The sequence below is a fragment of the Patiria miniata genome, unplaced genomic scaffold (genome assembly GCF_015706575.1).
Source record: "Patiria miniata isolate m_02_andy unplaced genomic scaffold, ASM1570657v1 HiC_scaffold_7, whole genome shotgun sequence".
In the NCBI taxonomy this organism is placed as follows: Eukaryota; Metazoa; Echinodermata; class Asteroidea; order Valvatida; family Asterinidae; genus Patiria; species Patiria miniata.
Window position 1 is genome coordinate 4845208 of NW_024037074.1, and position 27376 is coordinate 4872583.

General features: G+C 40.0%; 1 pseudogene; it reads right to left on the reverse strand.

Moving 5' to 3' along the window:
* Positions 1–10120: 10120 nt before the first annotated feature.
* LOC119718821 lies at positions 10121–21027 on the reverse strand (annotated as a pseudogene).
* Positions 21028–27376: the final 6349 nt, after the last annotated feature.

Genomic DNA, 27376 nt, shown 5'->3' on the forward strand with positions numbered 1-27376 from the left:
CCAAAATGTCCCACGGTAGCTCCAACAGCGCCCTCTATTTCCGCACCTCCTCAATTTTTTTTACCAAAGAGCACCAAGGAATGGGAAATTGCACCAAGGCAAATGATCGAAAGCACCAAGGCAAATTATGGAGGACACCAATGTACACGAGGACACCAAAAAAGCAAAATAGTACCCCACCTTGTCTGTACAATCTAAGCTTGAAGAAAGAAAAAAAACAGCCGCGTGGCCGCGTCAATTCCGGAACTTTGGTCTGACCAGAGACCGAATATTTTTTTTTTTTTGGCCTAACATAAAGAAAATAATTGAAAATGACATTATGTTTTGGCCTAAATATACGCTGTAAAATACTGTATATTTTGCAATGGCAAAATGTGTGGGCGATACAGCAATGTCTCGCCAAAACTATACATGTGGACCTTGTTGTGTATGGTACATGTCCATTTTCATTGTGTATGACAGTTTGTGCAGTTGTTGCTGTCAGCAAGTACATGTAATTATTGAAAACTTTATTGCTACTGTTTTGTTTATGCCTTGAAATTAATGGAAGGCAAGAAAAAGTTCATATATGAATGCTCCATTTCAAATAATTCCTTTTCAGAAACCAAAGCTATTTGCTGATTGAACCGTTACAGCCTTAAAAATTGATACATTTGCATAATTATAAATATTTGCATAATAACATTGATCCCAATCACAATATTGTTTTCCAAACTGGACTTTAATGAAGAATTAATATGTTAATGTTGACAACACACGAATTAAATTGTGTATCAGAGATACCAATAAAAAAATCTATTAAGAGAATCTCCAGACTTTGTCAGTGCAGTTGTCTACTGCTTATAGATGTGTGCTCGGATTGTGTACACGTCCAGAACAGATGTTTGTGATTTTTAAAGTCCACCTTTAATGGAGGGTTTAAAAGAGAAATACATTATGCACGTTCCAGATATCGGTCTTTTCAATCCATTTTATTCGTATCTAAGTATGATGGGACGTGGATTTAATTGGTTCCTATGCAAATGTTCATGCGTAGACCAATTTACTACAGCTTTTCTGGATTTAAGGGCACGTGCGATGTTTTAATGTTTAAAGAAGTACACTTTTCAGTAAAATTAACCAGGAGGGATTTCATATAGTTTTCATACATTTAAGCCATATGGTTGCGAATTTCTCCAGTTTGGAAGACCGTAGCTTCATGCAACTTTCAGGATATATTTCCCCTATAATCAGATAATGATCCAAGTAAAATGTATGTGCTAAAAGTCGTTGTGATATGTTCATTACTTTTCTTTGAAATCGGAAAAATAAGCCTCACTACGTACAATTTTGAAAATTATAACACTGGCGTGCGCAATATTGATCAACCTTTTCAAGCCTCACGAATATTAATGAGGTTCCTATCCATTACTGTGTGCAGTAAACAATTAGATAAAAGCCTCCTTCACGAGTTGTTAATTAACAAATATCACCCTTTTTGCCGGCTTCCATTGGTCGATACCAAGACCCACGCCATGTCACGCCGAGTGACGCTAATGAATATGCCAATATGCCCGTCAACTTAGTGTGCTGGGCCGAAATCGGTCAGCCGTAGCGCCTACGGCGCTTTGCTGAACAATGCACATGGGTTGGGTCGGCAAATAATTGTTTGATTTTCTTTGAATGAGTTTGAAACTTTCCATGGAGATTGTTCACGTTGTAACACTAGCCTTCGCAACAACAGATTAAGCTGAAATTTGGAATATACTGAGATGATATAAGTGTTCAAACTACTCGTGAAATAACAACTGGGATAAATTCCTAGAAATTGGGATAAATACATACACTTGGGGAAGATTCCGAACGATTTCTTCCAGACTTGAAGGACAGCTTTGACAGTAACCAGTATTGAGTTTTTCGGCATCGATGACGGCGATTTTTTTCACTGACATGAAGTTTAGAATTTCTTCTTCAGTTAGAATGTAACATTTCAATCATACCGAGCATATTTTCTGAGAAACACAACGTTCAAAATGCCATGTTTCTGGGGTGCATGAATTTCACTGCTCCGTTATAGCGTCTAAGTACGTAATCGGATTAGTTTTGCCTAACAACGGCGACGCTTTGCGGTTAGCAATATGGCTGTAAGAGGAGTAGAAAGTTGCACAAAATGTGTTGCTCAGAAAAAAACACACACTTCATTGCCCTTTAAGGGGAGGAGCATTGCATCTGTTGTATAGATCATGTGACATTTGTTTACAAGATTGGATGTTGTGGTCACGTGATGCCAACTTTCAGCAAATGGTTCTCTTCTGCACCGCATGTATGTATCTCTTAAAAAATGAATGGTTTAAAAGCATCGAAGTGACATACTGTGAGATAAATAACATGCAAAAGATGATTAAACTGATTGGGTTGCATGACGTCACATATTCTATAAATAAACATTTTTGTTCCTAACTCACATTGTAGTCTGGCCCCGTCTGGGTAAGGATGATCAATGATTTTTATACACACAAACCTATGGGGGCAGTGAACTAATCAAATTTTGAACTTTTTTTCGTCAGTATTTTTCCAAACTAATTGATTTCCAATTCGCTTAATAATGCAAGGAATATAAGAAGTGAAACTTGAAAATAAAATCAGGGTTTTTAAGCTTTAGAAAAAAAAGGAGAAACACCATTGGAATTGTTTTCAAGATACCAGTGACAAGGCCCAGAGAAACGAATGTGATTGGTCAATATTGGATGAAAGCGCTGGAAATCTCTATTCTAATTGGCCGGTGTTGGCTCTTCCATTTCCAGGTTCTTTAAGTGGTATAAATGGATTCCCAAACTGTCTTCATTCTTATCAGGCCTTTTAAAAACAAATTGTAATTCTCTTTCAAATCACAAGGCGACAACATGTAAAAGAAAAATAAGTACTCTTAAAGATGTATATCCCGTGCTGTAAAAACAATACATTTATTTTCTCCTAACGACAATTCCATTTTTTTCAGAGAGGAAACCACTTTATTCCCATTTTGTGAGTCTAACCCTCTGAAAAGGGCTTTTATAATTATTGTCGAGCGGAATTAAGTATTGTCTGGCAGCCAATCATTCAAACTCTGTAAAGAAATAATTCAATAACTATAAGCGTAGGTGGATTTTTTTTCGTTCGGTACCTCATTCAAAAGTGATTATTTTTTAGATTGCTAATAAAGAACTCTATTTTTCGGGTCAAACTCGAAATAGTACGTGGAATACATATTTAATTCTGAAAAATATTATAATCCGGAGGAATCAAGGGACAGTTTCAACTGGTTCTCAACCCCATGCGTTTGTGCACAAATGATTTGTCTCATGTTCGTTCATTGTGAATATCAAATAGGTTTATTGCAAACTTTGTATTTCAAGTGACTGCATATATTCCCACGTGTAGTTGTGAGGACATAATTATCCATATCACTCATTTCCGCCATATACGAAGCTTTAGTCTGCAATCAACAAACTCGAGTGTACTGTTCATCAGAACTCGTACCAGCATATTTCAAAGTTGCCAAAATTGTTTCGTTTTGTCATTCAAGTAAATTTTAATTACCAAATTAACGGTTGCTGGTAGGTCATTATTTCTTTTTGCTTGCTATCTAAATATTTGGTATGTAGTCAAGTCTTTCGTCAATTAACGTACAGAATAATGACACGTGTCTTAAGATCAAGGCTGCACCTAATAATAGTCCTTTACGTTTTCAGAATTAGTATACATGTATATATAGTAGAAAAAGAAGAGGACACCCTAACAAGAACATTGCGTATCGCTGTGTTGATTTATTGGTAACGTTTCGAGAAGTATTACTTCCCTTCGTCAGACCCGAGAGTAACAAAAACCGAAAAGACAGCATAAGAAAAACTTTAAGGGCAAAAGGTAATCAGGTAAATGAAACAAAAAAACATCACATCAAGCATGAGAACGGCAAAATCAAGTCAAATAATTAGTAAAAGCAGGGGAGAAATCTTACCAGGTAAGAGAAGCGTGTTGGCGTGTGTTCGGACACCACTCTGGTAAAAAGCTGGTGACGTAATAGAGGGACAATAGGGAATAGAACATAATAGGTACACTGGGCAGCACTTAGTGAACAGGTGCGGGACAAGGCGCCTATTTAGTCCGAATAAAGGGGGACAAGTGGGAATGTGAGAAGTACAAGAAGGGGGCTGGACTGGTGGGGACTTTATTGTTTGATGTTGAGTCCAGCTGGTTCGAAAGTGTTTTTTCATCCAGTTGGATTCAGTGAGTCTGCGGAGAGATGTAGACTGGAAAGTAATCTGATCAATAGCGATGATAATTATTTAAGTGTGAACAGTTGTGGCCGGGAAGATTAAAATGTTTGGTGGTGGCATGTTTTTCTTTTTTATTGAGGGAAATGTCCAAACATGTATATATATATTTGTTATTATTGGTTTCGGGCCTATAAGAAACACTTACGACCCATTCAAAGACCGCTTTATGGGTCAATTTAAGGGAAGATACAACATTGGCATACCGTCAAAAAAAAAAAAAAGATCAAATTATCACGAAATATCTATTACTGGATTGTAAGGGAATAACATTCCAAAGCATCCTGTAAAATCGTGCTCCGGGTGTGCTGACATTTTCAAGAAAACTTGAATTTTTCCAACGCTGGTCGGCCGACCAGCGTTGGGGGAAAACTGGCTTTAAAAAAAAACAGATTACACACCTGTGAAGGGGTACAAGCCTGCTAGACTGATTCTCTGACATCACCTCAAAGTCTATAAATTGCTCCGTTTTATCTTAAGTGGGTTCAGGGAACCAGACTACAAGAACATGGTTGGTTTTCTTCGATTTTCCAGCATTTCCGAACCGAAAACGTGAAGCAAGTCAATTTGAACAATATTTGCTATAACATACTAATCCTCCAATTCCATTTATTTCTGAAAATTGCAGCAAGAGCAAATGTTGTACATTCTCTTTAAGCCTTCCAAACTGTTTGCAAGTGAAATGCTTGGAGTTCATCTTTAATTCTCCGCTGAATTTGTATCTCGATCTTCGGATTGCCATCATGATATTTCAGTGCCTTCATCTAAGACAGCAGCTTGAACGCTTGGCCTTTCGTTCAAGGCTAGAGACATTTCCAATAACATGTATTTGAAAAATCTAACCGTCATAAAAGGTTTTAAAATGTCTGACACACCCGAGAAAAAAAAAACAATGTAAAAACCGCGCTTGAATAACGTTTAACATACTTATTAAAGCGTGTAAAATATTCACCATATCATTTTTGCACCTTCGGAATAACTCCGATACGTACAACCATAGTCCACGGTGTAAGGTGAGAGCGCCCCCTATTGACTAACGGTCTAAGATAGGTTGTCCAATGGATGCTTTAGAAACATGTTATTATGGCATTGCCTGTCTCACGCCATAATGGACGTAGCCAGTGGCGTGTTAAATAACTGGGTGAGGCGGGGGGGGGGGGGACCACCTAAAGGTGCATACATATTTCAAGGGCCCGTAACGCACCATCCTCCCCCCCGGTAGTGTGGTGTCACTGGTCAGTAACCATCGTCAGTGAAAAGACACCACATGATCGACGTGTTTTTTAACACCTCAATTTAAAGAATACAACCCCGATCATTATGTTCTAAAAGGAAACTTCGGTTTCCTTGAAGCTCTATGGCACTGTTAATGTCCGTGTTTCAATATACAACCTGTACCACTGCACTCTCGCAAGAACCCATTAACTTTTTGTTGAAGAACAGTTATTACGGTAAACTATCTTAACCAAGGACACAGACACTGCCTTTAAGGACCTTGCGCTTATCCTAATGCCTTGGATGGAGTGCCGGCCACTCTAGCAAGGGGTTCTCATCATCACCATTCGATCGATTTTGACACCGGGTTTCGAGTTTAAAACACTTCTTTACTAGAAATTATCATTCCCGAATTCTTTCTTAAAACAAAAAAAACCCATTGATACTTCATAGTCTCCGGCGATGGAAAAAATGTTTGTGTGGTGCTTGCATCTGATGCTGTGTGTGTGGTGTTCTTTCAATGCAGGCCGGCCCTTGTCCGTTCACGGAGCGGCTGTGTCTGCGTGGATCGTAACACCACAGGGTGATGATCCGAGAGAGGGCGAGCTTGTCCACTTGACGTGCATCGCAACCGATCTCCGATACTACCACGTGGTGGAATGGCGCCGCCGCACGGAACCGGCGGCGCGAACGCTGCGGTGGGGTCCCGTGACCACCACGGCCAACGACCGGTTGGCGTTCCACACGACGGACAGTCGACTGAACAACCGACTCCTCATCCAGGATTTCACCATTACCAATCTGCAGAGAGGGGATGCTGGAGACTACGCATGCAACCTCGTTAACATTTTAGCCAGCCCAGATGCTGGAATTGTGGCTGCCGCCTTAGTTACGGTACCGGTGTTGTACTTCCCTAATGAGTCCTTTCCCGTGTGCTTACCTAATGGACCCATTACGACAGACCCTGGTAGCGAATTACACATGCAATGTACATCTGAAGTCGGTAACCCAGGAATACAAATTGAGGTTTTTGAAACTCCAGAAATGCCTGGTAGTGATTACATGTGGACAACGTTGGGGACCAATGAAACAATCTCAAAGTCATTGGATTTGACAGTAGACGTCACTGATGACGGGATCACATTCAAGTGCGTGATTTCTTCGGCATCTTTCCCTGAAGAGAGGCCTTATTGCACCATGGGGCCGATTAGTGTCACATACCCCGTGACAGACCACGCTGCAGACCCCACGACACGGGCTGAACCACAACCCCCCACCACGCCGACATCGCATGACATGCCAGGAGCCGTGACGGGTCAGGTTGGGCCGATGGCCATAACAACACCAGGACGCCATCCTGGTGGCTCAAGCCTTCAGCCCACCCTCCCCGCCGCGGGAGGCCCCGCCCCCTCCGTCCCCTGGATAGCAGCTTTCGTGGTCTCAGTCATTCTCCTGTCAGCCATGTTTATCTTCGTTGTCCTCCTCATCGTTTGCGTCATCAAACCTATGCGGCGCCTTCTGGAAGGTTTACCTAACGAAACAACAGCCCCTCCACCAAAACCTAAGCCGTACATGGAGCTGCAGTCACAGAACGCAGCGTCAATGACGCATGAGGCGACTACTGAACAACCCATCTACTGCCAAACTGTTGAGGATGAATGCTAATGAGTTGGCGCTGGGGGCGGTATAACAACTCATCGCAAGAGGCGGTCTATTCTGAATTTGATACTCAGCACGATTGGTACTGAGAAAGCTTTGTACTGAGAAATTCGACTTAACTGCCCATTCAGTGTTCAAATGTGCTTGATGTAAATGTCAGTAGAACCATATCTAGTGACTTGTTTTCTTGGTATACACTTGCTCACAAAATGTACTGTCGCTGTACCGAGGGAGTTGTGGGGGGGGGGGGGGGGCGGGCGTTAGTGACTCCAGCTGTAAATTTGTCTGGTCGTTGCACCATTTAACTCATTGTTAAGTACTGCTATACACATACTTGTATATATTTTGGTGCTGGGCATCTTTTAATTAATCATGTCTAAATTTGAAGAATCTCTATTCAAAATCTCAGATTATTTTCTTTTTAATTATAATAACTAGTGTAAATTGGTTCATGTGGTTTTTATGTTATATTTTAAGGGGTGTTGTATGGGGTTTGTTTTTCTTATTAAAATCAACGTGCATCAATCAAGATTTGTGCCGAAAATTGTACAACTCTCTGGGGTTTTTTTTTTGGGGGGGGGAGGGGGTACAACTCTATGAAACGGATACAAAAGCACGATGACATCTGAGTTCCAACGCGAGGTTGAGACCCGATCCCCATGGTGACCCTCGCCGTAACCCCTCCCCCCTCCTCGCCCCCCGAGACGAACGATCAGTTTACTTACATTCAACACCATGTAAAGACTTTCAAAAGCAGTTATAGGCTTGTTGCACAATCGTCCATCTTGAGACGAAAGGTGGGCGAGTTATTGAAACCCTTTGCTCCAGTGAAATTTTCCTCAAAGCGGGCACGCAAGTACGAAGACCCGAAGTTCGGTGGAAACCGACATGACGCAAGCGCACCGAGAGTGCATTTTTATCCGCGGCGTTCCCGTAACACATGCTCTGTCACGCACCCGCCATCTCCAGTGACAAAAATCGAAAAGCCTGGGCCATGAATTGTGGGATCCGTGTCGCGGTTATTCGATCGGATTTCGCCCCCTTCCAAAATGGCGGTCCAATTCTCCCCGAACTTGCCGTTCTGTGGAGTGTACAGCTGTGGCACCGGACAGCTGCGCCGCATGTTGCACTTGCATGTTTGAATAACGCGCGTTTGTTGCTGGCTTTTTTTACGCTGTGCCGTTTGGTAAAGTCCATCACAAGTCTGGTCAAACGTAAATCGCAAGACCCTGCAAAATTCCGGTTGCAAGCAATTTTGGGGATAACCAATTACCATGGTTTTTTTTTACACAGGCGCGGATCCAGAGGGGGGGGGGGGGGGGGGGGGGGGGGGGGGGGGGGGGGGGGGGGGGGGGGTCGGGGGTCGACCCCCCCCCCCCCCACTCTGACAAAAACATCCTTATTACATTTAAAGTAATAATAATTACCCATCATGTCCTTCCGTCTGCAACAATCGGACATACACTTTTTTTAGGAGCCAGAACCCCCCCCCCCCCTGCAAAAAAATCCTGGATCTGCCCCTAATGCTACTATTAAAATCACTCCTTTTTTTTACTTTTGGAAAATTGATTGGTTAAAATCGACGGGTCATGCATGCTTTAATTAAAAATTATAAAAGTTAGAAACTCAACATTTGAATGTTTTGTCTCATCAGCAAATGCGTGTTTTAATGATAGAAATCTAAACCGAAATGCACGTTACACATTTTGCTCATTAATGACCAAGAAAAAGAAAACAGTTTGATTTTAAACGATAAACTGAAGACATCAGTTTCACAGTGCTTAATTTTTAATACAAACGGAATTGCTTCAATCCCAAATGTTGCCAACCGTTACCTTTGGAGTTGAACTGCCATGCTACATTTTAGGCAATAGATTCTCGCAGTCTAAGCGGTTATTTTATAAGGTAACATAACTTTTCCAGGCCTGCTACTTTGGGGGAATTACTATACAAATTATACGAATCGTCATTTACAACTATGGCGTTTACAGTCAAGCATTGAGCTGGCTAAGTGGACTATATTCACCAGGAAGCCATTTTGGTCGTGTTCCCTGAATTCATTATATAAAATTGTGAACTGATGAATGGGATGGTGCCAGACTATTTTAGGATTAGTTGCCAAGCCTCACTTTCAATTCTTCTTTTTAAATATGGCTTAAAACATTATGTGATGTTTGATCCACATTTTCAATTATTCAACAGATTAGACCGGTATTACTTTGTAATGAACCTTTATTTCATAATTGCTTTCATTTTCGACTCTCAAGTTCAAAAGAGGAAGAGTTTACCTCGCTTTCAGTTTAATATGGCCGAATCGTGAATAAGTCTATTTATAATACCTTAAAGGCTGCCGTAATGGTAACGCAACAAATTGACTTGCTGAAAAAAAAGTTTGTCCAACCTTTTTATACCATTCAAAAAAGTTAAACCGAGGTACTCATAATTGAAAATGGCTACCGGAGTAACTGTTCTAATGTCCGCCTACAATGTGCTAATAGTTACACTGCTCTGCAAAACCTACTGTTTCTCGATATTTAAATAAATCACTTGTATGCGTCGCATCATACCGGTGTTACTTTATACAGTTTCTCTCTATTTCTCATGATGAAATTCTTAAATTTACAGTTTTGTATCAGTGCAAGCTTCATTCAGCGTAGGCAAAACAGTCGTCGTCTTCTACAGTACTACTAAACCGACCAACGTAATCGCAAAGCCGAAATGTAATTCAGCCATTTTTGGGGGGTCTGTTTGCTACTCATTATTCACTACAGCATACAGTCAGCAGTCCCTTACTAAATAATATTTGTTTTCAATAAGAATCGTCTTGGTACCAGTCCTATAATCTTGTCATGGCCATATCTAACTAAACCTTTCGTGAATTCTACAAAAGCTTTATACATGATAATTCTGCAGGTTATACACAAGGAATTTGGCGAACCTATGATGTAGGGGGGGGGGCTTATAACTATCTAACGAGCGCTTAGGCCTAAAGGGTGTTTGCCTTCAAATGTCCTCTACACAATCAGTCTTTTAAAAAAAGCATGCACAAAGGGATGTCTAAAAGCTCAGAAAGAAAGACTTTTAGTTAAAATCACGTTGAACTAACAATTAAGAATTCATACTTTATTTTTTGTTTAATATCGTTAAAGCCTACGTAACACTATCGGTGTTTTTTTCCATTTCGTCATGTTTCAATCACTTTTTAAACAAATCCAGTTCACTGAAATAATTTCTCAAAACGTCCTTTGATGACTACCCTTCGATCATTTATTTTTAAACAAGGAAATAAGCATGAGTGTTGCCTACAATAAAGCCTCGGTCTTGTGAAAAATAAATTTGCAAGGGTATCGAAAGTTGGCCATGATACATGTAACGGTATGTATTTTACATTTTAAAAAGGGAGGATTAACTCGAGCGTGTTCCAGCTACGCCCAAACAACCAAAACATTGGTAAACTTCACTAAAACCCCTCAGAACACCACGAGGCATGGGTCACAAATTAGCCAAGCACTAAGCACAGATAAAACTCGGCCCCTGACTACAGTCAAGCCAAAAAGTTCAGGACTCACAGAAGAGACTTTTGGGACGCTTGGTGGCGGCAGATAACCATAGAGCCCTCTCTAGACATACGCACGATTTCTCCAGGAAACACTGAAAGGACCCTATTTTTTCAACCACCAAACTTCCAAAAACTCATCCCTTTATTTCGACTGCTTCTTAGACTAATCTTGGTTATTTTTTTTCCATTTTTTTTTTCTTTTTCTTGGCCACACAATTTCTTCCGTACAATTATTAAAATGAAACTGGTCAGTACGTGGCGGAAGGGGGCGCCCTATACAAACTGTCATGGACATTTAGGTTTGTACTTTGTCTTCGGCTCGGCCCGGCACTTTAGTTGCTGCGTTTACGTGAGCTCCCGTTGAATACTGGCGTCCTCCAGAACAGATAGTGGTTTGAACCTGCCAGAAAAAAAAACAATAAACCCACAGTTAACATCATCAGGATAGCATGCATGAATTGATAATGTCAGTACAGGGTGACTAAAAAAAAAAACGAAACCCAAATGTCGGGACTATTGTTACATTGAAGTTCTGCATTTAGCACTTTTAAAATCTATTATACGAAAGCCCAATTCATTAGCTTTCTTTTAGTACAAGAATCATTCAAATCACTCATGTAACTTTCAAGTTACGGAATTTTAGACACAACCACCGTTTTAAGGTTCTGTTCACGGATCACAAAAAAAGTTCAGTGTTCTTTCAGCAAAACGAAAACAAATCAAATAGGATGTGTGTGAATTGTTTTCGTTTTGATGAAAGAACGCACGCCTTTTCTGGTGATCCGTGGACAGATCTTTAAAACGGTGATTGTGTTTAAAACTCCGTAACTTGAAAAGTACATGAGTGATTTGAATGATTCTTGTACTAAAAGAAAGCTTATGAATTGGGCTTTCATATCCAAAATTTCGAAAGTGCTACATGCAGAACTTCACTAAAACAATGGTCCCGACATTCAGTGGGTTTTGTTTTTTTGACTCGCCCTGTATGCGTATCTGCACTGTGCCATGGTTAATCTCCCTATATATCTGTTCAATTTCACGTATGCTTTCATTTTTTATTTCTGTCTCAACTGCACCACGCTATTATGGAGGCCGCATCTTCGTAAATCGACACCGATATTATTTTGATCATGATATCGAATAATCGATACCGCACCAGACATCGAGTCTGGCGGGCTTATCACCAACGCCAACGGGCTCTGATGTGAAACCGGAATCCTCGGCCAAAAAAAATGGAAATTTAATACCGGGATTATTCATCCGAATCCAATTTCAATCATGATCGACGACATAATTTCGATTCCTCACAAAATTTTTGTAAGTTGAAATCACATTAACCTTCTGTATCGTTCTGGTTTGGGGAGAGTGTTGAAATAGATTTTTTTGGTGTGATAATTACTTTCAATAAAGATCTTCCTCACGGAGATTAAATTAAAACTGATTTTCCTTCCTTCCGTCTTTACAAGTGCTGCCTTCATAATGGTTGAAGATAAATGTACTGCCAGAAACACCAGAGCAAACCCCTTCTCTTAGCGATAAGTGTTACTGGGTTCTTTTACGTGAACTACACAAGGGACCTATACGGCTTTACGTCCCATCTTAAGGACGAAGCAATAATGGTTAAGTGTTAAGGACAGAAGTGTCGAGACCGGAACTCTGCTGATCAGAAACACCAGCAGAGCTTGTGTCCGGTGCTCTTAACCGCTCGGCCATGACACTCCATTTTGTTCTTCTAATTTGTTAATATTATTCACTTCTTTTTGGGGGTCATATCGTCCGTTTTCACAAGGCTGGAGATCGTGGTAACATTTTGCACATTACAAGAAAAATAGCCAAAGTGGATGTCTTAAAAAATGCAACCCGGTTAATGAATACACCTGTCTATTTTATGATCGTTAATCAACCTCAAGCAAAAGCTACTAGCGGGTTCACTTAATAAAACCCAGGCTCCTAAAACTCGGCAGAATATTAAGCTGGAGTTTTCCCTCGGAGTCATAAGATGTAAGGAAGAAGATCGACGTAACACTAACACCAATCTCCCCGTGTACCCTAAGGAGGCCAAACACAAGGAATGTTGCCGCTGAACATGTTAGGAAAACGTGTGACGTGGAGGTGTCATTTTATGGTGAGACGTTCTGGTAAAGAAGCTGGACGACACATGAACGGAATTATTCAAAGAGAAAGCTCAAAAGAAAAACTGGTAAAAAAAAAGCAGAGATTGTCGACTTGAATAATTGCGTTCATGCGTCGTTCAGCTTCTTTACCAGAACATCTCACCACAAAATGACGCCTTCACACGTTTACCTTGCATGTGCAGCGGCAACATTCTTAGAACTAAGCAAATGCCAGTCAATTTAAATTTTGTTTTTCGACTTTTAACTATAAAGCAACTAATTTTATAAGCTCAAAGAAAAACTGGTAAAATTATCTTCTTGTCGATTTTCATCTGAGCTAATGTCGGTAACAAAATTAACTAAGATTGTCGACCCTCAACTCAGTAAAGGTCGGTAAAATTGAAGTAAGATTGTAGACCCGCAAGTAAGGAAATGTCGGTAATATTCAAATTGTATGTCGATAAAATGTAACTCAGATTGTCGACCTTTAATTCAGCAAATGTCGATTACATTTAACTAAGATTGCCGACCTTCAACTCAGCAAATGTCGAAAATTAATTCATCTAAGATTGTCAACCTTTAAAGCAAATGTCGATAAACGGCAACTAACATTGTCGACTTTTAATTAAGCAAATATCGATTAAATTTAGCTAGGATTGTCGACCTTTATTCAGTAATTGTCGATTATTAATTTAACCATGATTTAACTAATATTGCCGACGCGCAGACCAGCAAGTATAGATAAAATTCAACTAAGACTATCGACCTTTAATTCCGCAATTGTCGATAAATTTTTTTTAAGTAAGATTGTCGACCTTCAACTCAGTAAATGTCGGCCACACGCCTTCGCAGCAGTGATCAAAATTAGAAAAGAGTGACGATTGTGCACAAAGAAGATGCGATCCCAGCGGAACTGGTGATGTTTATGGGAGGTTTATACGTGTCTGGCCCAGGGCAGAATGGTGACCCTCTCCCGTAACGGTCGCCCGAATGAAAACACGCACTTAATCAAATTGTCAACTTACAACAATGGGTTGGCATTCATCACTGTGGCCCAAACAAAGTAGGACAAAACTAATGTAACGTCAGCATGTCACGTGCGAAGTCGGGTAGCAAGACCTGAGGATATTGCGAAAACACGAATTTGTTCCCGGGATCTCATATAATACGGTGTTTGAATGGATTTAGCAGGGACATCTTTGACCGTTTTAATAACGAGGTAACATGAACGATACCCCATGAATGCCCTATGTCACTTGCGTGATAGATCAAAATGTGTACAGTATGTCCCCAAAAAGTGTCCGTTTGACTATTTTTGAAATAACTACAAAACTATGAAGTCACTATTGAAATTGTTTGATTGTGCAGATACCCCTTATTCTTGGCCTAAACCCCTATGAGTTTCATTTAATTTCAGTCACGCATCACTGCACAATTGTCAATTGATCACAACAACATTTTTGGATACTCTGACCACATTCCTTGCCTTAATCAATTTCAGCGCTGTGTTATGTAAGCTGTGTAAAACACTGAATATTTTATAAAAAATTGGGTGCTGTGGTTTGGGATTGGAATCATTTTGCCCTTGAGCATTAAACTGAGATCTTACCAAAATGACTGATAAATGATTGCAATCCCAACCGCAGCCTTTTTCAGTTTTTTCACAACGTGCAGGATTTTTTTTACACAGCTTACACAACACAGCACTGAAATTGGCAAGGAACTTGGTGACAGTGTTGATGTTGTTGTGATCAATTGAAAACATTTTCAAAATTGACTTCACGGTTTTGTAGTTATTTCAAAAATAAAGTCAGACGAACACTATTTTTTTTCGGGGGGGACCGACATACTGTGTACTTTTACAATCAGCGTGGGCTTGATGAACATTATAGTGTGGGCTTGATGCAATTCATTATGTCATAAAATATATGCGGGTTTTTTTTGAAGTTGGGATTGTTGACAAAAAAACTACATACGTTAAAGGGGTATCTAGTCGAGAACTCAAACGACTTGTGCGAGTTTTCCCCTATAGCGTGTATCCATAATAGTTTTCGGAAACTCTACGAAGAAATCAGGCGGTATTTGGACTAGCGTTCACATAGGCCAGAACGAAAAAAAAGTTGTATAATGTATCAGAGAAGTCTAGAAATAATATGACACGGAAGCCGAAGACAAGACTGTAGGCTATACCAGGGTTTCGATGTAATGTCGATAAACTTGTCCTTAAAACCGATACGCTCTCCGTTAGAAAAAAAGACCTTTAAAAGGTAAAACCCTATTTCAATTTACGCGTATCCACGTAATCCATCGCCTCTCGTGTTACGCCATGGGCTTGCCAACATGAACGTAAGTACGTAACGTAATAGGTAACACAATAGCGGTGGATGGCTCAGAGTTTTGAAGTGCTACCAGGTTTTTTTGGGTTTTAATTAGCATGATCGGAAAGAGGGGAAAAAAACCGGAACTAAGGCTTTTAGATAATTTCTAGGCCCTCCTGAATTTAATGTGCTAATGTACTGGAGCCGGGGGCATAATGCTTATACGATACACCTGGCATTCTTGCGGACAATAAAGGGGAACGACCAACAGCAATTTAAATGATAATTGACCTAGCTTCCACTTTAGAATTATAATGACCCACACCCTCACTGAAAAATTGCCTGGGTTAATTTTACCCAAGAAAGGGTGAAAACTGGAAAATTAAATTTGGTCTTGAATGACCACAAGTTTTGGTTGAATTTAGCAGAAATTCTAACCCAAAACCATTGGTTAAAGAACAACCCAAGTTTGGGTAGCTCCAGTTTTCACCCTTTCCTTTGGTAAAATTAACCCAGGCAATTGTTCAGTGCTTAGTAATTTAATCATGTCGATAAAAGGGGTACGCATTTTGATAAAATGGAGTTGGAGGTGTTGGTATGATCTTAATGTTAGTTAATGAAGAACTGTTAGTTAACCAAGATCTGATTTGCATGAACTATTTTTTTAGGGGTGGTCCTTGGTACAAGTACAAATCGATTAAGATTTTGGAAGTGATCCGGATCTGGGTCTGGATCCAGGATATTTTTAAAGGATTCTTCATCAATTTTATGCGAGTATTTCTTTTGAGTGTATTGACAACATCGCGGGGAATTGTTCAGCCTTAGCGGAGGTTTGCGCTCTCTGAGTGCTTTCTAGTTTTAGATGTGAAAACATCATCATCATCATCATCAGTGGTCGGCAGAGGCCGGAGCAATTGGCGAGCTCCCTCCACAAGGAATTGTCGTTCGTTAGGACTGGCAGGTCTTCCATTCCAACATCGAGGTTTTCACGTATGAGTTTTGTGAATGTTTTTCTTGGTTACCCCCTATTTTTCTTTCCGTGTGTAGGTGTTCACAGGATGAATCTGGACACTGGCTCTCCTGGGTGTACCGGATGTGAACACGGTAAACCTTAATACGACTTGCCTTTTTAAATTTCCATTACACTTGTTCACATTCTTGATAGCTTGTTGAAGTTGAATCTTTTCCATGTGATTTGTTTTTTTCAAAATAATTCTCTTTAAAGCTATAGTCCATCATTTGTAATTTGTGCATTTTGTTCGTTTGAAGCAACAAAAGGGTTCAAAATCTAATGACGGATACTGAACAACTAACCTGATGAAGTTTCAGCTAAGCTTCAGCTGTACATTCCGAGAAAAACAGCATTCTAAGATCTCAATTTCAAATCAAAAGTTACTGAATCATGTTTTTGAATTGTTTTGAATTGCAGCTATACGCGACGTAGCGCACTGATCCGACGAATTATAACAACCGCGCGCGCGTGTGCGTCGTTCCAATACTTGTGCGCGCTGCGCTGAATAACAAAACGAACTACTAATTTAAATTTTCCTACGGTGCTTCTTAAGAATCACCGTTGGAATGCCTTCTTTCGTTGATTACTTCAAAATGACAGCTTGCCAGAAAGAATAATTTCACAGGGAGTTTAGTCTCCTTACTATCTTTCAACTAAGTTTGTTTTTCAACGATAATTACGCCAGTTACTTTTCGGATGGCTGCAAATGATGGACTATAGCTTTAAGTGTATTGAGATTGGAGTCCCATTGTTGTTACATTAGCTCACAAGGTCCTACCGTGACTAACATTATCAGGAAATTGGCATTTGAACTCCTCATAGTAAACAATTGAAGCAGTAGAATCAAGCATGGTTTGTTATTCCGCATATTTTGCTGTTGTTTATGCGATGGGCAATACTTGCCCCCCCCCCCCAAAAAAAAAATAAAGGCTGAACGGGATCTGCATACAATGACGTCATAGGAAATCCCACCACAAGTTGCACTAATTACGTGTTTTATCTTCTGTAGTCGAAACGCGAAACGCGAGAGTGTAAACAGTTTTCTTTTTTATTTTCAGTTCAGCTTTCGCGGTATTCGAAGAACGGGTTCAATAATTTCGCGAATGATAGTTATTGCTGATTGTCAGATTAATACTCCCCATTTTATGTTAGGTAAAGAATATGTATGAATATTAATGAATATTCCCACATGGGCGCGGCATCCCTACCTTTCTTTACTACTTGCTGGACGTTGTCTCCCACGGGCGTGTCCATTTGGTCTCTTAGCAACGTGAGGGCCTCCAATAGTACGTCAACTGTCCTCCTTTGCCACACCCCGGGGGCCCGCCCGGTCTGTCCATCATGCCGTTGGGGATATTTTCTGCAGGGAAAAACGTGATCGCAAGACTTACAAAACTATGGTTCTTTGACATATATGGAACGACCCATTAAACCTCGCCCACTACCCGGTTCGTTGGTAAAAACGTCATACGCGCACGCGCACTACTTATACTAGCGCCCATTGGATATAAACACGTACATTGCGTGAACTTCCGGTTCCAATGGGCAGTGGGAGTGGTATAAACTGAAGTGACGTCACACAAAAACCGGATGCATGCATGTTGGACACACTGCACGCGCGCCTCTCCAATGCATGTCTCAGACGGGCGCGTCATGTGCAAGTGCGTGTACGCCAGTGACGAAACCAGCAAAATTTAGATTTCACTATATGTCTTAAAGCCGTCTTAAAAAACACAATGCCGCCAGGGGTGCCCCCTCCCCCCCCCCGCTAGATACGCCATTGGTGTACGCATGTCCGACATCAATCTTGGCTGTGATTGGTCAAAACATCACTATAGGCGGGGTGAAGTGGCTCGATCTATTGTGACACAAGCCAACAAAATAAGTCACAAGTCAATATTGCAAAGTCTACCTTTAGTGTAAGTAGTAAATCTTGTAACATTGTCTTTTGATAGGAACTGCCAACCGTACCTCAGTGGCGTATCCAGTGGTCTGTCGGATTTTTTTGAAAGATATGTTTTTTTAGTAACTATTTCCATAAATGTTTAGAGAGTTCTGACATAAAAAATATAGAAAACCAAGCTCCAAAACAATCACAATGCGCCGTGAGAATCGGCATATATTTTCCAGTACTCATAATAAGAATAACGCCCCGTTTTTGAAGATGGGCAAGCCCCCACCCCCTTTTTGATTTTACGGAGTCAAAGTGTTCGGAGCAAAAAAAAGAAGTCTACATTTCGGCGCGGATGTACGGGTGTGTTCCCCCCCCACCCCCCCCCCCCACCTCCGACATCAAAAGCTGGATTCGCCACTGGCAAACCCTTTATCAAAATATACATAAATCAAATCAATTGATGGATCAATCAAAATGGAGAGCAGATATGGTTTTTGTACTGCATGTGGAAACTAAAACTGGCAAATAATTGTCTTCAGAAATCCAATCATTTCGAGGGATCCAGTCACAATTTCGCTCCGCTGGTTCATATGACGTATATACCACCACAAAATATTCTGAGCGAAGAAGTAGTCTAAAAAAAATGAAATCAAGATCTGTTCTCCCGCATTCAAGAACATCTTGCAAGATAATTCAAGAATATGCTAGCCTTATAGGAAGAGGTGCGTCCAAGGCAGGGATTTGAACTCCATTACTCCCCCTCATAAGTCCCCTTTTAATTAGGAGATGTGGATGGAAAGCTACATCATGGAAAGTCATTTCTGGGACAGAACCAAGCAATTACGAGGTAACGTAGCGACAACAAAAGTGGTACCGCTTTAGGATTTTAAAGGCATCAGGAGAGGTATAAGACAATTATAGTGTAGTGTTTTTGTCTTCAAATTAAGCTCCGGAGCTCAGTCAAGTGGATGGAATAAGCCGTCCGTGGACAAACAGGTTTGGCACGTGAAATTTTTAAACTACCACATCTCAGAGACAAAACATGCATTTGCAATACATTTTCTGGTCACCTATGTTTAAAGATCAATATTTTGATACCATTAAATTGAATTTTTTGAAATATGCTTAACAGGTACGTGAAAATTGCTGTCAAAAGTGGGTTTCCTTCTTTTTGCAGCCCCACCCTGTAGATCGTATGTATGCCTAATAAGCCATTTGCGTGTAACCTATACCCTTTGGGATTTACATTTGAAAAACGTCTGGTACAATGACTTGCTCAGAATGCTTGGCACATTTTAACTGTGAATTCTCCAGACCAAAGACACTGTTGCTAATCACATGATTCGGGGCAAGCTCTTGCATAGTTACGTAAGAGACGCTCAGCACCAATACATCGTTCACAATGGGTGAGAATGGCACAAAGACACCAGACCATGCCGGAGCTGGGGGTTGCTAGCATAAGGCTTGCCCCGAATCATGTGATATAGTAACAGTCTCTTTGGTCGGGAGAATGCTAGGTTAAAACGTGCAAAGCATTGTATTAAGTCAGCGTTCCAGATTTTATTCAAATTTAACACGCAACTGGCTTATTGCGTGACCATCTTACGCTACAGCAATGTGTCCTTGCAGTATTACAATGCGGGCTCGATTAAATCTAGAACTGCTTGGTGTCTTTGTCCCCGAGCAAGCCAGTTTACCTCATTTGTTTCTCACGGTAGAGTATGCTTTGATATGGTTGCTCATTTAACAACGCGACCATTCAGCGCTTTAGTCGAGCTATGGAAGGCACTAAGTTGAGGACCGTGCGTATTGAGAAATGCCTTTTTTTCGCTTTCCGTTTTTGGTCCTGCTGAATCTGGCCCCTTCTTTTCCCGTGAATCTCCGCCCAGGGAAACGTTGTGTAAATTGATTTTGAAATGACGACGATTGGCATATTAAAAATGCCGCAGATTAAACTTGAAACCTAAAAGCTTACACGGGAATAACAATATGGACAAAATAACTCATTTTTTTTACGACAATGAGTCAATAAATCACTCACTTTGGGTTTTCTGTGTAGACAAAGAACAGAGTATGATTTTGAAGATTCCTTCTCGTGATGTATATAGAGAGGTAGAATATGACGAGGACATATCCACTTTCCGTCATTCATTTGGTTCAAAACATTCGAACGTTTTATCATCATTTATATTTGTACATGAAGGTTTTCCCCGTTGGTAATCGTAAAATACATCCTTACCTTAAGGTGTTTCACATATTGAAGTTTTACTGAGAGAAAATCGGTGGCTTTCTAATAAATCGCCGATTATATACTCACTCACAAAAAATTAAAAATGACTCAATTACATGTACTCACTACTCACCTTCTTCTGAGTAAGGCAAATCCATTGTGCTAGCCATTTCTGTAAGCGTGGAGAGAAGCACCACAAATGTCGCTAAGAACACACACATTTTCGCGGCAGTTGTTCCCGCCATTTCTCCAGCCAGTGAACTGTCGTCTGCCGGTCCCTCCGAAGTTTTGAAACGAAAAAAATATCTCTTGGGAGCGGTGAGTCGGATGGATAAAAACCAACTGAAGAAGATGAACCGCTGAGAGTTGAAGATGTACGGCAAGTGGCCAATCTGGTCTGTGCTCGGAGTATGTAATGAACGAGAGCGTGGCTCCGCCAACGGCTTTTATGAGCTAGGGAAGGCTCTCTTATTTTGAGGTGGCGCGCAACTGCAAACAAACACACTCACATACGCAAAAAAAATGGCACCTCGGTTTATTTTTGTTGGGAGATGACACGTCCCCAGGCGCTCCGAAATCTCGCACAAAGGATAACCAGACTGTTTTTGAATGGCGGGAGCTGATGGAGTATCAGTTCGTGTCGTAATTACACAAAAAAGCGGCGCGTTTCGTGTGCGGGAGTGGCTACGTTTCTAGTGCTAATTCGCGGCGGAGTGCAGCTAAAACACAAGAATGAAAATCACGCACAGTGTACAGCTGTGTGTTAGCTCAGGAACGCTCTCCACGCGCGCTAGCTCCATCCTGATTGGCTAGGATGTTTTTCCGGCTTCTTGACGCATGAGGCATTCGGATTTTCATTGGCTCACGCCGTGATGACGTCGACCAAGCAATTTGCATAGAACTTTAACACATTCTGTACAACTGAAGTACCATGCCTTATATTTCACATCAGGAGACTTTTTTATTCCTCGAGACATGATCTTCTAGTTTGAGTAAAAAAAATTGAACTGCCAAAGAAAATAGCTTTTTCTTTGATTTGTTTAATATTTTGTACTATTTTGCGTATTAAAGAAAAATCCTTGCAATAGGTGTTTGAAAATATATAAAGAAAAGGGAACTCTAAAATGACAAACAGTAGCCTATAAATATTTGACCCAAAATTGTTAGGTAAAAGCATTTACATAATTGCTTTTATGGGGGAAGGTTTAATTTGATTGGCAGTTCATTTAATAGAAAAACCTCAATGCTGTTATTTCCTTAAAAAAATACTGAGAAATAATGTATGAAACACTAACCTCAGAGAAAAGGGCCAAAATATTCATTGTATAGTGCTACTGCAAAATGCACGTAAACGGTTACAAGGGCTCATCCGGAAGTTCGGGTGACCAGGGAAAACGTGTAGGGGCACCAGCTATTCATGCAGGTCAACGCCCTCTGGCGTTGCTCTGTTGTCAAAAAAGGAAGGGAGAATCAGTGTATTAAGATGCATGCATTGCGGTGTTTTAACTGGCATTATAGGTTGGGCATTAACATTTGGTACTGAAATACCTGTTATATTGAGGTTTCTGCCTGAAATGACATCACACTTTTGCTCATGAATATGGAAATTCGCATTAGCATAAAAAAGGCACTAAAATACCCTTGAAAGGGGCAAAACAAACATTGAAAATAGGCTTAAAAATTTAATGGGACGTACACAAACGTGTATTTTTAAGGACTGTATTTTTAAAAAATTACATTGCATAAGCACTTTAAGTTGTAGCCATAGACTTGGCAGTCCTATGAAAATTAACCAAATCATGTTATTTTTGTTTAATTGTGGGTGTAATAACAAGTTTAAAAATATTTGAGATTAGCTTGTTTTTTGATAAATTAATAAACTTGAGCATTACCCAAATAGACCCAAAAACTGGCATCCTGACTGATCACCCGTATAGACGGTTTGCACTGGCGGCCATCTTTGAGAGGTGCTTTTGTTCAACATGCCGGGATGCTCAGTAGTACCTTTTGCGTTTATTGTTAATGAATTAACCTAACAAAAGATATATCACACAATGTCTGCCGAATGCAATCGATCTATACAAAGTGATGTCCACGCGTATGAGACAACAACGCATTCTTTTTCAGAGAACATGTATTTGACGAACTCCTATTTGATAACTGGTTCTTCGGATTTTTTTTTTTTTAAATGCAAAGCGATATCTCCGGAACCATACGAGAAGGCCTCCGGGGTTTTAGTGTATAGGCATCAATATCGACTCTCACACAAGCTCTATTACGAAGGAATCGATAGTGATTTGGAATATTTTTGCATATCCGAGAATTTATTGTTTGTCAAACCGAAAATCTATATTTCCCCATAAAAATCGCCGCCATATTATTTTTACCGCATTAGTTTGTGATTCCCATTTTATCTCAATCCATACTCATCTGTTACATATTTTGTTTTGAAGATTTGTACAAAATGTGCAATTTTTCCACCAATTGTTTGTCCCCTCTGATCAACAGTTCTTGCCAATAGGTCTATATCAGCGCTAGTGTATTTGACACGATATTTGAGGAACTGTAACGATTTCCTGTATCGATTTCCTGCCAAACATCTTTGCTATTTTCTTCGTTTATCATTTTGCTGGATCCACTCAACTCTCCAAGCCGCTCTCAGTTATTTTTTTTTATATTGAGGAATTCTTTTAAAAGTGTCTCTGACGAACAGTACACCTTTTTTTGGGTGTAAATCTTCACTTAAAATGTGGGTTGGGATTTTGAATGTCTTTGCGTCATGAGTTGGGTGCGATTTGCAGATGTGTGCTATCGCAGCGTTCAGTTTGAGGCGGCGCCAAAAAAAAACACAGTGGAAATGATTTCTGCGTAAAAGATAATGCATCGTCTTGTTCAACTCACACCCTATCGTCTGCTTCATTTCCTAACGGATGACATTGAGATAGTCGTGTTTCTATACCAGGTGATGGATCATGGGTATATCACACCGAAATAGCCGACAAAGTACGATGCACTCTATAAAGAGTCAAAGTATCAGTTTTGGTTTTATATAAGCTGGAGGATGAGAGAAAGCAAAGACAACTTATTGTCGTTCACATCTGGTTTAGTTTTGATTCCAATTCAAGGGTAATTGCAAGTCGTCGTGACTTTGTCCGTTGCAAAATGTTCAAGATGTATTATCAAAACAAAATTAACTTGATTGACGCAAAAATCATTGAAGCTGCGATAGTCTTCAAATGAGGCCCAACATTTCCCCCAAACCATTACGCTGACCATTATACATGTCGACAGTTGTTTTGCACTAAATTTATGTGTGATTTAAACCATTATTTTACATGAAACTTGTCAACTTTATACCAGATATTTTCTTTATCTCTGCACCAAAATATGAATCCTCATCAGCGTGCGATATGACATTGAAGAGAATCAAATGGGGACAATTATAGACAAAGACACCCGGAACGAAATGCCGGAAACACGGACGGAAAAAAAGCATAATGCATAATCTTTTTTTCACAGAATTGATTTCACCTGCCTATAACCATTAGCATTATTGGCGCAGTGGTAATAGTAGCGTTTCGAAATCTGTGACGTCACGTGTTTAGTGGACGGTCTCTCCCAATGACGCATGCAGGTAGCTGCGTGGCCTGTGACGTATGTTTCACTCATTTGCATAGATTTCGTCATTTGCATGACCGCGAAAGTCATTTTATGGAAGGGTAATATTACGTAAAAACCCGCGGGATGAAGCTTACGCAATCAATGCAAGAAGTTCGTGGAAATTGATGAATTATTTCGCCAAGAATACTTGATGAGGATATACCATGTTTTATTATGAAATATGTTCACCGTATCTCCAAAACTATTAAGTGTATGTAGAAACTTGGTGATTGTCGTACGTTGTTACTCAACTATCTTGTTTTTTTTTTATCCATGTAAAATCTGTCTAGAAAACTTAAGTATCAACAAAATAACAATTAATGTACGATGGGTATATTTCGATTCCTTTTTCGCTCTAACCTGCAAAGACTTCTGCGGCCGCAATGGCATAATTCTTTAAGTTGAAGGTTACCATACTTTAGTTTTTTTTTAATATAGAGCCGGAAAGTTGACCCCTAGTGGCGCGCTTCCAGACCCCTCGAATAGGAAAATTAGCGTGTAAAAGTCGGATTTTTAAAAATTATTTGTGGTACATTGATTTATATAGACAATTCACCCTCGGAAAAAGGCCTTTGTAAAATTATTACTAGGATCTCAATGGTTATGGAAACTAAAAAATCGCATGACGTGAAAGAGAAACAAACATTGACCTATCACTTCCGAAAATTTAAAATACATGTGGACTGTTGGAACTCGGGGCACTAGTACTAACATGAACATTTTATGAAATAATTGTGTGGCCGGGACGTAATCGGGTAAAAACTTAAACTTAAATAGGAGAACACAATATCTTTTGGGACACACAGTTTCTTTCAATTAACTTGCAGGACTAATTCTCATTTACAAACAAATCTAAAATGACCGTTGAGAAGAACTGTGTTCAAGCAAGCCCGACTAAATCTAGAACCCATCGGATGTAGGTAGGTAAATATTCGCGTCGTTATCATTTTCGTTCTCACGCAAGTATGCGATTTGAAAACAAACGTGATCGAACAAGGAGACCTAGGTACGAAAATCCGGATGTGAAAGGTCGTAAGTAAAATTCGTTTTTACCCATCTCCAACTGATTTCCCAACCCTTTTTTATTTCTTGTGAAATGCCAAGATAAAATTCCAACATGAATTTTTTCTCGGAGGTGATTACGATTAGAAAATCATTATTTCAACAATTATAGCAAGAGAAAGGGCAAACCCCATGTAAACTGCCCATAGAAGGGTCGCGGAGGGGTCTGGAAGCTCAAAGACATATGGGGTGCTTTCAGGCTCTTTTCTCTAACTGGTTCTTTAATCTGCAATCACTGAAACTCAAAGCAGCCCCCGAAAAACCCAAATGGTATTGAGGAATTCGAGCAATTAAATACTTAGCCCGTGAGACTTAATGAACAAGAATGCCGCGACCAGTTTGGGAATTTAACCCAATTTGAAATTAAGCCCAATTTGGATTTTTTTTTTAAATTTAAGAGCGACCCGGAACTCATATGCCGCATACGAATCAGGTTCTTGTTATGGCTTCGGTGTTTGAAACAGGCGCGTCGCGGTGAAAAGCCACAGCCGAAGCCATCAACAAACGCCTTCGACATGTGTCTATTTCGACTTGCGATTCCCGATTCCTTTTCTTTCTTTCTTACAATGCGGTAAGAGCGCCGACCCCGCTAGTACTTGATGATTCTTCCCACGTCGCCTGTAGGACTTGGGCAACATTTTTTGCACACTTTTAGAAAAGCACTCGACTGGGTTTACATAAACCTCGGCGGGCACCGTGCTTTACAGCGGGCCTGTGCAGTCCATGGAAGGGGCTGGACGTCCGCGTAAAGATCACTGACGTCCGCTGTTTGTGTGTTTACCGGACGTGATTCGGGCGGAAGAAACTCCCGCCGTTTCTCGGGCACAGCCGGCAAGCTGGTTCCACAGACGATATAGAAAGTGTGCCGTTTGGCCCCCTTGTTTGTAACACGTGTCTTTGTCCACGTGCGATTTTTTTTTATACACCTTGCATTTTGTTCCCACTCTTTGGCAAAGTGCCAAATCACCAGTAGTATGCGAAATGACGAAACCAAACCGACATATAGGGCCTATTGGCCGACTGTATTTTCCAAATGTAATTGAACCCAAAACTTCTCTCAAATTTCTTGCACGATTCTCATACATATATACTTAGAAAATTCATCCCCCTTCCTTGCCTTATACTTGATATTTTCCTTGCCTTATACTTGGTATTTTCCTTGCCTTAGTTATATACATGGTATTCTCCTAGCCTTATACTTGGTATTTTCCTAGCCTTATTATACTTGGTATTTTCCTTGCCTTATACTTGGTATTTTCCTTGCCTTATACTTGGTATTTTCCTTGCCTTATACTTGGTATTTTCCTTGCCTTATACATGTATACTTGGTATTCTCCTAGCATTAGGCCTATACTTGGTATTCTCCTAGCATTATTTCTAGCCTTATACTTGGTATTTTCCTTGCCTTATACTTGATATTTTCCTTGCCTTATACTTGGTATTTTCCTTGCCTTAGTTATATACTTGGTATTCTCCTAGCCTTATACTTGGTATTTTCCTAGCCTTATTATACTTGGTATTTTCCTTGCCTTATTCTTGGTATTTTCCTTGCCTTATACTTGGTATTTTCCTTGCCTTATACTTGGTATTTTCCTTGCCTTATACATGTATACGTGTATTCTCCTAGCATTATACTTGGTATTTTTTCTAGCCTTATACTTGGTATTTTTCTTGCCTTATACTTGGTATTTTCCTTGCCTTATACATGTATACTTGGTATTCTCCTAGCATTATACTTGGTATTCTCCTAGCATTATTTCTAGCCTTATACTTGGTATTTTCCTTGCCTTATACTTGATATTTTCCTTGCCTTATACTTGGTATTTTCCTTGCCTTATACTTGGTATTTTCTTAATTAGCCTTATACTTGGTATTTTTCTAGCCTTATACTTGGTATTTTCTTGCCTTATATACTTATAATGTTCCTGCCTTATTTTCCTTACATTATACTTGGTATTTTCCTAGTCTCATACTTGGTATTTTCCTAGCCTTATAGGCCTACTTGCTATTTTCCTTGACTTATACTTGGTATCGGCACTTCTCTTATGCTTGTTAAATTCCTTGCTTTGTACTTGGCATTTTCGATACCTTACTTGGTATAATTCTCGCCCTATGGAATTATCATATACTTCGTTTACTGACTATCTTTTGACTGTTAATTTTTTTACCATTTCATCAGCATAAATGCATTATGGTGTAGACATGTATACGAATAGCAAACAACATAGATCATCCGATTTTCAACCGAAAATGTCGTCGCAGTATATACCTACACCAAATTGAGATTGAATATTATATCTCTCGCCGTATTATACCGGAGGCCCCAAAGTCACAGCTCGATGACATTTTCTTAGCCGGGGT